At 35.3% G+C, this 17,500-nt stretch overlaps 1 protein-coding gene and 1 long non-coding RNA gene across 6 annotated transcripts in view; both read right to left on the minus strand.

Annotated features, from left to right (window-relative positions):
* LOC136838973 (uncharacterized) overlaps positions 1 to 12,941 on the minus strand; it is an 89,647-nt gene extending 76,706 nt beyond the window's left edge. The window contains exon 1 of the long non-coding RNA XR_010853164.1: positions 12,800 to 12,941. This is a non-coding gene — a long non-coding RNA (uncharacterized lncRNA). The remainder of the gene's footprint in view (positions 1 to 12,799) is intronic.
* Positions 1 to 17,500, minus strand: part of LOC136838473 (uncharacterized) — a 606,774-nt gene that overhangs the window by 218,882 nt on the left and 370,392 nt on the right. The gene's annotated exons all lie outside the window — the stretch shown is intronic.

Here is a 17,500-nt window from a genome sequence, read left to right on the forward strand (position 1 = left end):
GAGAGAGAGAGACTTTCACTCTCATGTACAGTTAGAACCATCTTCACTAGAATAGTAAACGACAGGTTTGGATAAATATGTTAACCGACAACTCAGTTTTTTCGAAGTAAACAACAGTCATGCTTCTTCTATTTTCGCGATAAATGTGACGGTAAGACTATTTAGGGAAAATGAAAAGGTCCATTCTACCAAATAAAAAAAAATATGTAGACATTACATGCACGAGAATAATCACGAGTAAATTTTTGTCCTTGAGCAATATACAATGTGCGTGTTGCAGTACGAGTATTTACAAGAATCGTCATTCTTCTACAAAATAAATAAATAAACAAATAAATACGTGCATATATAAATAAAAAAATCATCACTCAAGAAGCCCATTTGCAACGAACACACAGAAATATTAATTGATATAAACCTTTGTTGTGTGAAATGTATACTTGTACCAGGTTACAGCTACAAGGAAAATACAAGGCGATAATCACGAGAGAGAGAGAGAGAGAGAGAGAGAGAGAGAGAGAGAGAGAGAGAGAGAGAGAGAGAGAGATTCACAAGAAAAAACATCGAGCACTGGAAATGAGAAAATGTAGATTTGCGACTAATGCCAGATTTAACAAAAATATATAAAAAATTAAACCTCCAATTTATTTCCATTCCACGAAACAACTTATCAACTTCGTTAGCCATTTCCCTATAACGTGAAATACAGGAATCCATTTTTCTGGTTATAACAGAGAAAATAAATGATAAAAAATAAAATACTATTGCATAAATTTGACACGCTATGATTAATTGTCAAATGCAGATATATTTAACTAAGTCTATATAATCAACAAATTTTTAAAGATTAACACCACAATGAATACTAACTACAACATCCACATATAAATTATAACACTTTTGTCATAAATAACAGCTGTAACATACGACCATCATCAATAACACGAGAATTCAACAGAAAACAACAACGAAGTCATTAACACATTTTAACCAAAGTAACATTGAAATAAAAGCTCAAAAAGTGAACTTAAAAAGACGCCCTGAAAACAATTCTCTACTCGGCAGCCAGAATAGTTCACTCACCATCAGTAACATCGAGATTCAAACATATAAAACATAAACGGTTATCAACAGCAACACGTTTCTCATCACAAACGCGACTACCACGTAAAACAAATTAACAACCCTCGCCGCAGCTCTTAATAACAAAACCAACAACATAACATCCTATCAATAATAAGTTTAACTCTGGCCCAAAGTCTAATTAGGGGCCGGCTTTCTCCGCTGATAGACCCCGAGAGGCTGATGGCTGGGAAATTAAACGTGTCCCGTCGTTTCTCTGTAATGAAGATTTATTTGTTTCGCTAGCTCTCGCTTTCTCGCTCTCTCTCTCTCTCTCTCTCTCACCTGTTTTGGATTTTTCTTATACTACCGATTTATTTTCATACAGGAATACGAACTCGTATTTTCTTTATTTAAGCTGTTTACCACCCTCTCTCTCTCTCTCTCTCTCTCTCTCTCTCTCTCTCTCTCTTTACGCACATATGCATACATACATACATACCCAGAAACCTAAAATTAGTATATGATATATATATATATATATATATATATATATATATATATATATATATATATATTTATATATACACAAACATATACATATACACAAACATATATATATATATATATATATATATATATATATATATATATATATATATATATATATATATATATATATATATATAGCATTTTCTGTTCTCGCAGATAGGGTGCTCTAGATTTTCATTGCTGAGATTCATTTCCCAAATCTCTCTCTCTCTCTCTCTCTCTCAGTGGCGCTTGCCTTTCTGTCCATTAAGTGACTTTTCCATTCCATATAATCCAGGACTCTATTTACCAAAGTTTTCCCATCAAACTTTGGCGTAGATGATTATCACACGATAGAAAATCCTCTAAAAATATAGTTTCACACGTCTTGTGGGAACTTAACGGGAAGTCTATAGAGAGTCTTATATATACGGTGAATAGTTTTAATACAATTTACCTAAAACATATAGAAAACGGAGTAGCAAAAATTTCCTGAGTATCTGAAACTAAAAGAATTTCCAAGTGTTTGAAACTTAAAGAAACAAGTAAAAAATGCGCAGAAGTTTCTTCGGCGCAATCGAGTTTCCTGTACATCGTACAATCAAGGCCACCGAAAACATGTCTATCTTTCGGTGGTCGCGGTAAAATGCTGTATGAGGCACGGCCCATGAAACTTTAACCATGGCCTGTTGGTGGTCTTGTTTATCGTTGCCAGACGCACGATCATGGCATAACTTTAACCTGATTAGCCAGAGGGCTGCACGGCATGTTTGATGATTGGAAGGTGGATGATCAACATACAATTTGCAGCCCTCTAGCCTCAGTAGTTTTTAAGATCTTAGGCGGACAGAAAAGGGTGGACAGGAAAATTGCGGACGGACAGAAAAAGCAAGAGTTTTCTTTCAGAAAACTAAAAGGATTATCATTGTCCGTACCCGTTAAGAGTAATATATACCACTTTACTGATTGATGGCGTCGTAATCTGTCGTTGCAGCTTCAAATCTTTACGAGTTCTGAAGAATCATCCTGCTAGTGCCTATCTTATAATTGTACCTTCCATCCATAAAACAGTTCAGATAGAAATAAAAAAAGGTGTGTGTGTGTGTGTGTACTGAGGTCCAATGAGCTACTGGTGAGCTTCCTGTGTCGGAGTATGGAATAGTTAGTGTTGTAGAAATTTTGCTGCACAGGGATTTCAACTACGATATAGCAGTTTTGAATGTGGCAGTGACTGGCGAGTTGGTTTTCCTCTGGTGCAATCCCGCATTAGAAGAAAGGCTTAGAGTTGAATACATACATACATATACATATTTATATATTTGTATGTGTATGTGTACATATATATAATTATATATATACATAGCCTATATATTATAAATATATGTATGAATATATATATATATATATATATATATATATATATATATATATATATATAAACGTATAAAAACTTCACAAACAAAATGTCGACATTAACATAAAACTTTATCAATACTTTTTCAAGCCTCCTATACTCCCTATCAGCGCTCCTACCACTTTCAAAAGTAACCATATTGAAAAAAAAAAAGAGTAACCATATATACATATATACCGCCTCCCCTACGTGTGTATAAATTCTCCATTTGCAATCATTCGACTCCTTCCTATACACACCCGTTACCAATCCTACGCGACCGACATTCGGTGGGGGGGGGAGAGGGGCAAACCGCTTTAGAATTCCTTTCCGGGCTTAAAATACCATTACATAACTTTCCCTCGAAATGCTAGGCTGTTTTCCATTTCAAAAGCCTTGTCAGAAACTCGTTCTCCTGTTGCTATCAAGTTTTATTTTTTCTTTTTTTTTCGGTGTTATTTTTCCGTCGATAAACACTGATTTCACTCCAAAGTCCTTGGCGGTTAAGTGGGAGCGCTTTGTGAGAGAGAGAGAGAGAGAGAGAGAGAGAGAGAGAGAGAGAGAGAGAGAGAGAGAGAGAGAGAGAGAGAGACTTCCGAAGTTAAAATTATAAGGGAACCGTAATAGTACTTGCCGTTTTCATTAAATGCGAATTAAAAAGAAACAACTAAAGGAGAATCATTTTGAGAGAGAGAGAGAGAGAGAGAGAGAGAGAGAGAGAGAGAGAGAGAGAGAGAGAGAGAGAGAGAGATACGCATCAAACTACTACGAAATACTGGAAAGGGGCCAAGCAATTCCTTTTCATTCTTATAGCACTCACGAATTTCCCCGAAAGTACATTCCACATCGGAAGAATATCTCAGACGCATTCCGTGACAAGTTCGCCGTCCCAAATCCACTTCAGATACTTGAGAGAGAGAGAGAGAGAGAGAGAGAGAGAGAGAGAGAGAGAGAGAGGATCACTCTCGTTACCCTAACGTGGGCGACTGACGCTTTTTATTTGTGACTCAGGCCTACGCATATGTTTTCAGGTTAATTAATTTTTTTAATTTTACTTCACCTCCTGAAGCATTCACTTATAATGGATTTTCATAGCTGGACGGTGAAGTTCTTACGCTGAACAATAATTACATTTTCACTTTAAGATAATTTTTGTTCATTTATTAATTTGTTCATTTATTTTATCTTTTCTAATAACTGATCTCTTCCTGCTGCATTTCCTATTACCCTCTGTTATTTCTTACAAATGAACACCATATTCTTTGGAAGCTTCAATTTTAAGTCAGTGGTCCCCGTGGGCTTGTTCCGTATGGGATAGGGTTCATGTGCTGATTAATAATAATAATAATAATAATAATAATAATAATAATAATAATAATAATAATAATAATAATAATAATAATAATGTATATTTTCATGTAAGAAAAAAAATAAAATTTTGACATCGTCACTGTTCTCAGGCCACCAAAAGCCACTCCATTCGACAACAGCAACAACAACAACAACAACAACAACAATAATAATAATAATAATAAAAATAATAATAATATTTTCACTGTAAAAAAAATAAAAGCTTGACATCGTCACTGCTCTCAGGCCACCAAAAGCCACTCCATTCGACAACAACAACAACAACAACAATAATAATAATAATAATAATAATAATAATAATAATAATAATAATAATAATAATAATAAAGTACATTTTCACTGTAAAAAAAAAAAAGCTTGGCATCGTCACTGTTCTCAGGCCACCAAAAGCCACTCCATTCGATAACAATAACAACAACAACAATAATAATAATAATAATAATAATAATAATAATAATAATAATAATAACTACACTTTCACTGTAAGAAAAAATGTTTGACATCGTCATTGTTCTCAAGCCACTCCATTCGACAATAATAATAATAATAATAATAATAATAATAATAATAATAATAATAATAATAATAATAACTACACTTTCACTGTAAGAAAAAGTTTGACATCATTGTTCTCCTGCCACCCATCTGACAATAATAATAATAATATAATAATAATAATAATAATAATAATTGGTAATAATAATAATAATAATAATAATAATAAGTACATTTCCAGTATGAAAAAAAATAAACGCTTGACATCGTCACTGTTCTCAGGCGACCAAAAGCCACTCCATTCGACAACCCTGGGAAGACAATTAAAGGGCGCCCGAGCTCGGAACAATAGCGAGTGCTACGCTGTGCCATCCACCCCCCACCCCCACCACCGCAGAGGTCACCACGCAAATGCCCCCGAACATGCCACAGTGCATGCCACAAGAGGGGGCATCTACCTGGTCGTGATGACTGGCGATATGCTTGTCGGCGACCCCGTTCGAGAGGCAGGAACCGCAAAATGTCAGATTCTCGAACTAGATTTCTTATCTGACGGCGATCGTGTGCCCTATGATAAAACCGGTTGTGATTTTATTTTTTGTCTTTTAATTCTCTTGCAATGCATTTCCTTATGGTTGAAACAGGTTTTAATTTAATTTTTACTCCTTAATTCGTTTGCACTGAATTCCTATAGATCTGAAACCAGTTTTAACTCAATTTTACACGACTGAAACCAGTTTGAATTTGATTCTTGCTTTATAATTCTTTGTACTGAATTTCTATATGATTGAAACCAGTCTTAGTTTAATTTTCACTTTTAGTCCTTGCACTGAATTTCCATTAAGTAGCTATGTTAACCCTATGATTTAACTGGCATTATTTTTATATTCAACTTACTCGTGTCTTCCTAACCTATACTGGCACGATAGAGAGCAATAAGCTTCATTCCTCTCTCTCTCTCTCTCTCTCTCTCTCTCTCTCTCAATCTATAAAGGCTACTAGATATGAAATACTGCCGAGAAACAGATAAATGATTTTAGATTAGTCTGCCACACACATAAATCCCACCTGACAAATGGTACATGCAACAAATAACTACCGCTATCTATGACAGCAGAAATCTTGTGTTAAAGCAGACCAATTCGATGTGGCTAATAAGCTTTTTTTCCAGTTGATTAAAAAGCACTTCTCAATATGCAAATGACCAATTAACATGCAATTTCACAACTGTGAACACGGATACATTAACGTTAGAGAAATTAAATGCAAAGATGACAAACTTCCATCTACACAGTACACCACCTGATACACCGCTTAAAAATACTGTACTGTTGACCTTTCTTAACTTATCCTTCGTAAATTAAAACGGCACGGGAGAATAAAAAACAATACATGTGGAGAGTTCACTCACACCAAATAAAAGGTCAAGCGATATGAATTCTTAAATACCACGAAATGAAGATGCAACGGAGTACGAGTAATAAACAAAAAAAATAAAACGACACAACTCGAACACAAAAATTCACCTTCAAGAGTGATTAAGCATGTATTTACAAAGCGAAGTAGCAGAAAATTACAGTCCAAAGAATAATGAAACGTCGAATGATTAATGGAGGAATTGGGTAATGAACTGTATCCAGAATAAGCTGCACTGGCGATTACTAAAATTAATGGTATTCAAAAGAAACGAAAACTACGCATATCTAAATAACGCAGAGAAAAGGGGTTTGAAAAGATCTATACTGATGAATGTTATAATTTAGTAAAACGAGCTACAAATGTAATTGTTAGTAAAGAGACCATGCAGGACACAAAGTAAACATTAATGGAAGTTCAGAGCAAAAGTTTAATTACCCAAGCCCCACCTATGCCAAGCGCTTCCGCAACCTGCAGCCGACATTTGCAATCTTCTGGAGCGACAGACAATGGGTCACGAGGCGGCCCGAGAGAGAGCCACCGAGTGCGCGACCATCGGCTAACGTCACGAGTAGAGACACGCAAGCAAACGAACAAACGACCCCCCCCCCTCTGGCGTCGGCGACAAAAACCAATCACTTGCCCGAATTACCATTCCCACAATCCGGCATGACACACTGACTCACTGAACCCGTTCCACTTCTTCCGGATAATCGCGGATTAACGAGATCCATAACCTGTCCGGCTCCTTTCACCGGGACCATCGGAGGATGAACCGGATAATGAAGGTAAACACACATGGCATAAATCGTTATCTCTCTCTCAATGGAGGGAGTGTCTCGCGCACAACTCAGCTCGTCTATCCAAATACTATAAAATGGGAAGGGAATCTTCGTGCTGTAAAGAGAACGGGTATTTATATTTATTTATTTATATATATACATATATATATATATATATATATATATATATATATATATATATATATATATATATATATATTATTTTACATATAGCCTATATGTATTTATTTATGTATATATCTATATGTGTGTATGTATATATATGAGAAACATCATTATCGTGTTGTGTTATAGGTATACAGAAGGAAGTTCCCAATAATATGAACTGTCTAGTAAAATACATGTATACATATTTAGACATTTTACTTAATCTATTAGATTAAAAATTTTTATATACAAGACACACGCGCACATTATTACATACATACACACACATTATTATATATATATATATATATATATATATATATATATATATATATATATATATATATATATATATATATATATATATATATATATATATATATATATATATATATAAAATGGTGTGTGTGTGTTTGTATGGTGTCAATGAGTGTAAAAACAAGTGAAAAAAATTTATTTTTTTTCTTTGCTGAAAAGTAAAACCATGAAAGAAGGATAGGGAACAAATTATCGTGGAGTCCTACATTCAAGCAGATGTTTAATCGTTATTTGTTCATGTAATCTGTGATAAAATTCAATTTTTTATGAGGTGTCTGCTTATTTTTTTTTTTTTTTTTAAATTCAGTTTTGCTTTGAACACTTCCTCCTGCAATCGTCCATCAACAACACATAGTTAATCCACTTTCCGACAACAATCTCTTTCTCTCTCACTCTCTCAAACTCTAAAGAACTAATGGCTTGTAATCCGATTCCCAAATTTCACTTTCTCCAGTCTCTGCCGGGAATACTTTTAAATGTCCCGAGCTTCAAGCTTTCGTGCTCAGCAATGTCAAATTCACTGATCCATAAATGTCCACGCTCCGAACTTACTAAATTACCGCTGGGTTCTTTTAATACCAACAGAAGTTATAGTTCTGGAGAACAATGCTTTTGTTCAAACAACTTCCAAAATCATTAATATTTATATACCTCTGTTCTTTTAATACCAGCAGAACTACTAGATTTGGAAGTACAATTCTTTTTTCCAAACTACCAACACTTATTATTATTTATTTTTCATAGCTGTTTCGATAAATTACATACCAAGATGCTTTTGTATTTTACTTATTTTCCTTTTCTATTTCTGCCTATTTTCTCGTCAATATAATTTCATGTGTGTGCATATATATATATATATATATATATATATATATATATATATATATATATATATATATATATATATATATATATATATATATGTATATATATATATATATATATATATATATATATAAAATCATCACTACTTCTGTCACTACCATCATAAGAAATGGTCAACAAATTATTCTATACCAAAATAAGAAAACCATTTTTAAGCTAATTCTATGTTCCACTTGATTATCTTTTCCTTAAGAGGCACAAATAAAATTCGTAAGAACCAAATACTGATGACAGTACAGATCTGATTTAATATTTGTGTCTTTTATTACGGCATAACAAAAGAAATCGGCTCTTGGAACATACCGTCAGCGACCCAAATCACATCTCATTCAACGTCAATATAAATCACATAAAAACAACAAGAAAATATGAAAACAGGAGTTCATTGACAGAACTCCCCCTCAAATCCATCCTCCATTCTGCTCTACTCCCACTCCACTCCATCCCTGACTCCACTACATCCCCCACCTCCACTCCACTCCTCTCCTCTCCCATCCCCCACTCCACTCCCACAGCAATCCATCCCCCACTCCACTCCACTCCCACCCCACCCACCGCTCCATCGTAATTCGCAGTTTCGTGTCCGTTTCCGCAAATGGATCCAGGTAACGGAGACGTTCCTGACAAACAGCGCAGGTGACAAAAGGAGCGGAGAGAAACACGAGCACCGAGGGATGTTTTCTTTACGTCTAATTAATGATTAATAGCTGACACACCTGCCAATCTCCTCCATTCATGAAGTGACAAAGGGCTTCCGGGGCAATTTAGTCATTTTCATTGTCCGTCCGCATGATAAGATGTGTGTATGCATGTGGGGTATAATTTCGTAAGACTAAGATGTGTGTGTGTGTGTGTGTGTTTATATACTTTATCACTTTCACAATTGTTCTGTGCGTTAATACAATTAATAACAGGACCTCATTTAAACTGGATGGCATCTAGCAGCGATATTTATTCAGGAAAAGTTAAAAGCTTCCCAAGACTAACTGTCTTCATCGTCTGGTAGCTACCAGACGATGAGGACAGTTAGTCCTGGAAAGCTTGTAGCTTTTTCAGAATAAATATCTCTGCTAATATATATATATATATATATATATATATATATATATATATAGTATGAGTGTGTGTGAATGAGCAGAGAAAAGGAATTTTCCACTCTATATTGCACGGTGTACTAACAAACAGTCATCAATAATGTGGGATTACTTATTTAGCATTCGGAGAGGGATTATCTATTCAGAAGCCTTTCTGGGCTGTATTCGTATAAACGTGTGTGTCCACATTTATCTACTGTATACACAAAACAGATAAATAAATAAACAAACACAAAGACCACCAGATATATAAATTTTCCGACGAACTGCTCAAATCAAATAGAATATCCAGCAGCAATATGCTTTCCACATGCTCCATTACACTTCATCCAAACCACACAAAAGGACCTCTAAGCTTACCCCCCTCCCCAGTACTCCCCCACATCCTCTCCTCCAATACAGCACACCTCTCCCCAACACCCCAGGACTCATCTCAATCCATCCCGTAACAGCAGCATTCCCGAAACACAACTGTTATCTCAGCCTCTGCAATTCGAAACCTTTCTCTCCCTGGTCCTTTTCGAAACTTTCGTTTTCGGTTGTCGGTTTTTATTCTTCCTCCTTCGGTTCGTGTTTCGCTCTTCCTTCCCTCTTTTGTCTCCTCTCTTTCTCTCTCTTACTCTCTCTCTTGTCTCTGAATAATTCCATCCTTTCTGTTCGTATTTCGCTTTCTATCCTTTGTGTTTCCTACCGCCTTTCTCCTTCTGACATTTGTCTTAGAAACTCGTTTTCCTTTTACTGTCAAATTTCTTGCTTATTCTCCTTCTTATAGATTTATTACCGCTGAACTATTTTGACTTTCACTTTTTTTTTTTAACTTTCCTTTCTCTTCTCTGTTGCTGTTTATGATTCGGCTAATGGCGTTAGGCCAGCACGGGCTCATGCAAGTCATTTTATGATATCTGATAGGTATGCGTGCAAATATGAATAGTTTACTACTGATGGCTGTGCAAGTCATGGGAAATGACCTCTTTATCTCCGCCTTTATTTTATACTCGGTCGAACTTTTCTTGTCCTTGTAATTCTTTGCCTGTCTGTCTGTCTGTCTGTCTCTCGGTACCTTTACCCAATTCCGCCTCTTTGTTCTTACCTAACTTTCCCCCCTCTTCGCCCCTGCATTCTCTCCCTTTCTCCTGCTCCGCTTTGAATTTCATACTGTCACTCTCGGCCCTCCTCCTACTTTCCTTTGCTTTCCTATTCTCTCCTCCTGTCTATTCACCCGTTTCGCCGATGGCGGCCCAGACAGAAGAAACCCGTTCCAAGCAAGAGGAGTTCCTCTTCCTCCTCCTCTTCTTCTTTTTCTTCTTTCTTCTTCTTCTTCTTCTTCTCTTGGCTTTTGTGGATCACCAGAGAGATCGGGTTTCACTTTCGCGGGTCGGGAGGTGCGATTTTCGTTTTGGTTTCCTCTCTCTCTCTCTCTCTCTCTCTCTCTCTCTCTCTCTCTCTCTCTCTCTCTCTTCACAGGGAGAGAGGATGTAACGTAATAATGCATCCGGTGTCTGTAACGTCACGGGGCGGCAATTGTTTAATGCTGGATGGGTTTGGTTTTGTCGTTATGTATATCCTATTCTTGTGCTCCTGCATTTTAATATATATATATATTTTAATATTAATATATATATATATATATATATATATATATATATATATATATATATATATATATTTAATATATGTATATATATTATATATATATATATATATATATATATATATATATACTCACACATATATACATACATATATATGTTTGTGTTTGTATGTAAGTTTATGAATGTTTAACAGCCTCTACAAACCACTGGAATCACTAGAATCCTTAAATATAGATAAGAAAAGACTGGAACAGTTTACACAACTAGAAGTGAAGCATAGTACACTAAGAGTATTAATCAGTAAATAACTGATTAAAAAATAAAATTCCACTACACGTCAGCCCCACATACAGGCAAGGTGGAACCCTTCTAACTGTGCGCGCATGCGCGCATGCTCACGAACCCATCCCCCGAAAACAATTCGTAATGCGTACTAATACAGTTAATGCACACCGTTCATCTCTAATGCGCATACCGGTGGATATGCATGGCCCGGAAATGACGTCATATTTATTTACTCTACGCGTTAAAAAAAATTTCCTGTAAAACAGACATATTTTACGGTATTTAACTTATAGCTTCGATTTCCCGGATTAAACTGGACGATTTATGAAGATTTTGGCTTGTATTCGAATTAATCTTCATGTGCGTGCGTGTGTATGTATGTATTTTTACACACGCACATTTACATAAATATATACATACATACAAATATGTATATTTATTATATATATATAATACTCACATATACACATCCATAAATCTATATACATATATATACTATATATATATATATATATATATATATATATATATATATATATATATATATATAATATATATATATTTATTTAAACACACACATATATATAAATATATATATATATATACATAATATATATATATAATGTATATATATATACATACATACACACACAATATATATATATATATATATATATATATATATATATATATATATATATATATATATATCGTATGTAAAGCATATAAAGAGAGTGAGAACCTCATCCCCAAATCTACCAATGCATCTCACTTTAATCAGTTTAATTAAACAAAATAGAGCCACACGAACTCTCAGCCATCTATTATTCACGCCCCACGGCCGCCCAAAATGACATCCCATACAAGTATTCCTAACATCCACCGCCTTCATTTATGCAAACCTTCCCCCCCTCCCCACGCCCCTGCCCCATTTATCCCCTCCTCCTCAACCTACCTTTACTCCCTTGCGCGTTTCGCAGCTCTTTCCACAAGCCATCGTCAGGACATTCAACCGCCATATTATTATAATAAATAATTTCCTGTCTTTTCTCTGGCACGACATCTTCCACCTGCCAGGAAGTGTCTCCTTAACATTCATACTCTGATGATGAGTTAAGAGAGTAAGAAAAGATAGTTTTATATATATATATATATATATATATATATATATATATATATATATATATATATATATATATATATATATACAATACAAAACCTTCCACCTTAGCAGAGACAGTCTGAGAACATCATTCCCCTTTTGGGTTTAACCAGGGGAAAATGGGATGTTGTTCCTATCATCTTGTGCATGAAAATCAAACCTTATACGTTCAAACATAAGATACCACAATTTCTGAACTTCCTCTGAGAGAAATTAAACAAAGTTTCAACATAAAGTTCACTTACTCTGGAGAATACATTGAACAGCAACCTTCAGTCCCCACAAAATTCAGCACATCATACCTGAAAAAAAGGAGTAGATTTGAGAAACATACTTCATTTAAATACTGATGATTAAAACACATTTCAATAAACTTAAAAAGAAAGAAAAAAGTTTCGCGAGAAACTTTTATGAATACATCTTAAGAATGGTTTCACCCCAGTTGGGTGAGGCTCACCTCGTCGAGAACTTGGTTGGGTGGGGTTTACCTCGTCAAGACCCCAGTTGGGTGAGGTTTACCTCGTCGAGAACCTATTGTGAGGTTTACCTCGTCAAGACCCCAGTTGGGTGAGGTTTACCTCGTCGAGAACATACAGTGTAGTTGTGAGGTTTACCTCGTCAAGAACCCAGTTGGGTGAGGTTTACCTCGTCGAGAACATGGTTGTGGGGTTCACCTCGTCGAGACCCCAGTTGGTTGAGGTTAACCTCGTCGATGCCCATAACAGTTATCCAACATCTTGGCTCCTAATTCAATGCTTGGGTCAACAATGGCTCGCAAGATTTTGCGGAATGCGCCCCAATATTGGTCCTTCCTCGACCGGTTCGAGGAGAGAGAGAGAGAGAGAGAGAGAGAGAGAGAGAGAGAGAGAGAGAGAGAGAGAGAGAGAGAGAGAGAGAGACTAACCACCCACTATTTACCATACATCAGAGGCAGGAGTTGCCAGCCTAGAACTCAATAAATCCCAGCAGGCAAACAACTGGAAACAATAATGTAAACGGCGAATCAGACCCACTGGCCTATTCTACCTATAGACTTTTCCCTCTAAAGCACGTACTGTACACGTGCAGTCCGTGCAAACAAAACCCACTTAAAAGACGGATCAGTGAGCGATAGCACGAATGTTCACTCTCACATGAGGAGAAAACTTCCCAAAGTTTCTTTATCTGAAAAAAAAAAAAAAAAACCGATTAAATGAAAGGCCTGTTGTTTCTAACAAGTGACGTAATTTCTCTTTTTTAGTTTTCTGTAAAAGAAAACTATTGTGCCGGCTTTGTCTGTCCGTCCGCACTTTTTTTCTGTCCGCCCTCAGGTCTTAAAATCTACTGAGGCTAGAGGGCTGCAAATTGCAATGTTGATCACCCACCCACAGTCATCAAACATACCAAATTGCAGCCCTCTAACCTCAGTAGTTTTTTTTATTTTATTTAAGGTTAAAGTTAGGCCATAATCGTGCTTCTGGCAACAATATAGCATAGGCCACCACCGGGCCGTGGTTAAAGTTTCATGGGCCGCGGCTCGTACAGCATTTTATCGAGACCACCGACAGATAGATCTATTTTCTGTGGCCTTGATTATACGCTGCAACGGCTGTACAAAAAACTCGATTGCGCCGAAGAAACTTCGGTGCCTTTCTTTGTTTTCTTATTGTTTCTGTTCCTAAAACGGCATCCAATTAACGTAGAATTTTTATAGTGTGGCTGTTTAGTCTATTAAATAGATGTTATCTGTCTGAGGGTTTTGTGTACTCTATATTATTTTTACAGTTTGTACACATTTAAATTTTATTTGCATTCATTATCGTCTCACCTTTTCTTGAGTTACTAAAAAATAAGAGGAAATGAAGTATAAGGTTTATAGGTCATTATAGCTAATAAACTCAAACACAAACATATGATACACACACACACACACACACACATATATATATATATATATATATATATATATATATATATATATATATATATATATATATATATATTATTTATTTATTTACATGAATATATATGTACATAGTTATATATATGTGCAGATACACATATATTCCACACACAAACAAGGCTAACGAAACAAACACAAACGGAAGCTTTTGAAATCCTCAGTTAAGCGAAGGAGTTGATGCTCCAATAATCGAAGACGACAGCAGGCAGCCCATAAACCGACATGCAAGCATACGATGCATCTCTAAAAAAAAAAAAAAAAAAAAAAGAGAGAACTAATTATTCCCCGATCATATCGACTTCTCATCTCCTCGAGAAAATCCATTCTCGCTCTCAGAATGTCGATACCTCATTGATATAATGTCTTATAGGAGGATTCATTTCACAGGGACGCAAATTGGTCGTAAAGATTTTTGAGAAGACATCGAGTGAACTGAATCTTTATCATTTTAATTTTTAGTTTTCTGAGAGAAAACTATTGGTTCCGTCCGTCCGGCTTTGTCTGTCCCGCCCTCACATCTTAAAATACTGAGGCTAGAGGGCTGCAAATTGGGTATATTGATCATCCACCTTCCAAGCATCAAACACACCAAATTGCAGCCCCTCTACCTCAGTAGTTTTTATTTCATTAAGAGTTAAAATTAGCCATAATCGTGCTTCTGCCAACGATATAGGATAAGCCACCACCGGGCCGTGGTTAAGATTTCAGGCCGCAGCTCATACAGCATTATACCGAGACCACCGAAAGATAGATCTGTTTTCGGTGGCCTTGATTATAAGCTGTAGCGGCTGTACAGAAAACTCGATTGCGCAGAAGAAATTTCGTCGCATTTTTACATGTTAAAATTTAGTTTTAAAATTTAAAAATTAAAATTTTAAAACTAAAATGGCTGATGAATCTGTTCATGTCTATCCTAAGGAATTTTGAAAGGAAAGAGAATGATAACTGTGAACTTAATATTTAAAAACTACAATAATTATTCAAAAATTAAAATGGCTACAGATAAGCAGGATGTCGATGGTTGCTACAAATAATATGGTTGTAGTAACATACGTTCAACAAAATACTAAAGAACCCTTTCAATATTATATCAGAATATTCACTATTCGTCAATAATGGTAAGCCTAATTATGCCATCAATCAAATACTGTGACACACCGGATAGCAATCACGACTAAAATGTTCTAAAATCATAAACAGGTATAACATTCACTACCTTTAATTAGTGGCGACATTAATAAAATAATTAAAGAGTCTAATATTATAAATAAAAAAAAATACGAACCCCCCAGAAATATCACATACGTCCTCAATATTTACAAGTCAGTCACAAAAAATTCCTTTACGATTTAATGTGTCCACAATGACCCTTCCAAGGTCTATAGAGGTGCATCTTTATAGACCTTGGACCCTTCAAAGGCACTCCATGAGAACTCGAGGGAAAAGCCTTTTCAAGGCTGAATAAATCAAGTCAGGGCCAAAATTCTCCCTAGGCCTTACTAAATCATTTTGGAATGAAGCACGAGCCAAAAGAGTAATAGGCCGATATATTCAACAATTAGTCTCTTGATCCTCCTCCCCTCCAAAAAAAAAAGGAATGGCTTAAAATATAATACATATAAACACACATATATATAGATATATATATGTGTACATATATGTACATATATTATATATATATAATATATATATATTTATATATATATATATATATATATATATATATATATATATACATATGTATACACACACATATATATATATATATATATATATATATATATATATATATATATATATATATATATATACATATCTATATATATCTTAAAAGGTTCCGGGTATAGCAAAACAAAACCTCAAGCAAATGCCTATACGGAGAAGAGTAAAGAATAATAAAAAATAAAAGGGAACCACCGCAAAACTGAATGGCTGTGCCGCAAAAGGATTGGAGTCCATTGAAATCAAACAAAAGAGTGGACCTTATAATAACTGATTCGACATCAGTTAACGTACCAACGCTGTGCGACCAGAGTTCCTTGGAAGAAGAAGAAGAAGAAGAAGAAGAAGAAGAAGAAAGAAGAAGAAGAAGAAGAGAGAAGAAGAAGAAGAAGCATGAATTAGTTAGGTGGCGCAGACACTAAGTGAAAGGAGGTTTCAATATGAACGACATTTACAGCACTCACATTTACAGATTCACGCTGCCAGTCATGTTCTTTAAATGCCAAATTGTAAAACAACCTCGAAGACAGGAAGGGTTCCCTTCGTTTATATCAAACTAAAATCTATTAAATTAGTTCGTTTGCTTTCTTGAAATCTGGAATTAAATTCTGTGTATGGGACGGCGTATTTTTTTTATGGCATAAATGATTTTGGGTTCATTTTGCAATGTTGCACTTATACTAAGTATTTTCAATTTTGTGTGGCATTTTCTTGCATTTGTGGGTATGGCCTTCAAAGTCTGAACGATAAAAATTCAGGTGGCCAATAGCCTAATAGCGTGCCACTCTTCATGAAACATACCCGATTGCCTTTTTTCACTGCATTAAATCTCTAACTAAAAAAAAGTTCAGATATCAGTTAACGCAATAAAAGTCTTTCCTGACAATAATAAATCCGCGCTAACTTCGATATTAGCACACAACCAAATGCCAATGAAATTAAATCCACGAAAAAAAAAAAACTCGATGACCACAAACCATTACCAATTCATTTCCTCTCACTGGTTTCACACGTGACATTTTTAAATGCCATCCAGTCACTGGAACCAAAGAACAAAGCTTTACCTGAAAGACACACTGATGACATTTATTATTAAATAGTAGGTTTTTTTTTAAATAATTAAGCAGTCATAGAAAAGAAAAACGGGTATAAGGCTGGGGCAATCTATGACCTCCTTCTAACTCAGAGGTATCCAGTGTTGATTTGGATGATGGAAGAGGCTTTGGACGCTTAAGGTAACAGTGTACCAATACAGAAGATCACCTAACCTAATATAAAGCTG

Source organism: Macrobrachium rosenbergii, chromosome 5 (assembly GCF_040412425.1).
Source record: "Macrobrachium rosenbergii isolate ZJJX-2024 chromosome 5, ASM4041242v1, whole genome shotgun sequence".
Classification (NCBI taxonomy): Eukaryota; Metazoa; Arthropoda; class Malacostraca; order Decapoda; family Palaemonidae; genus Macrobrachium; species Macrobrachium rosenbergii.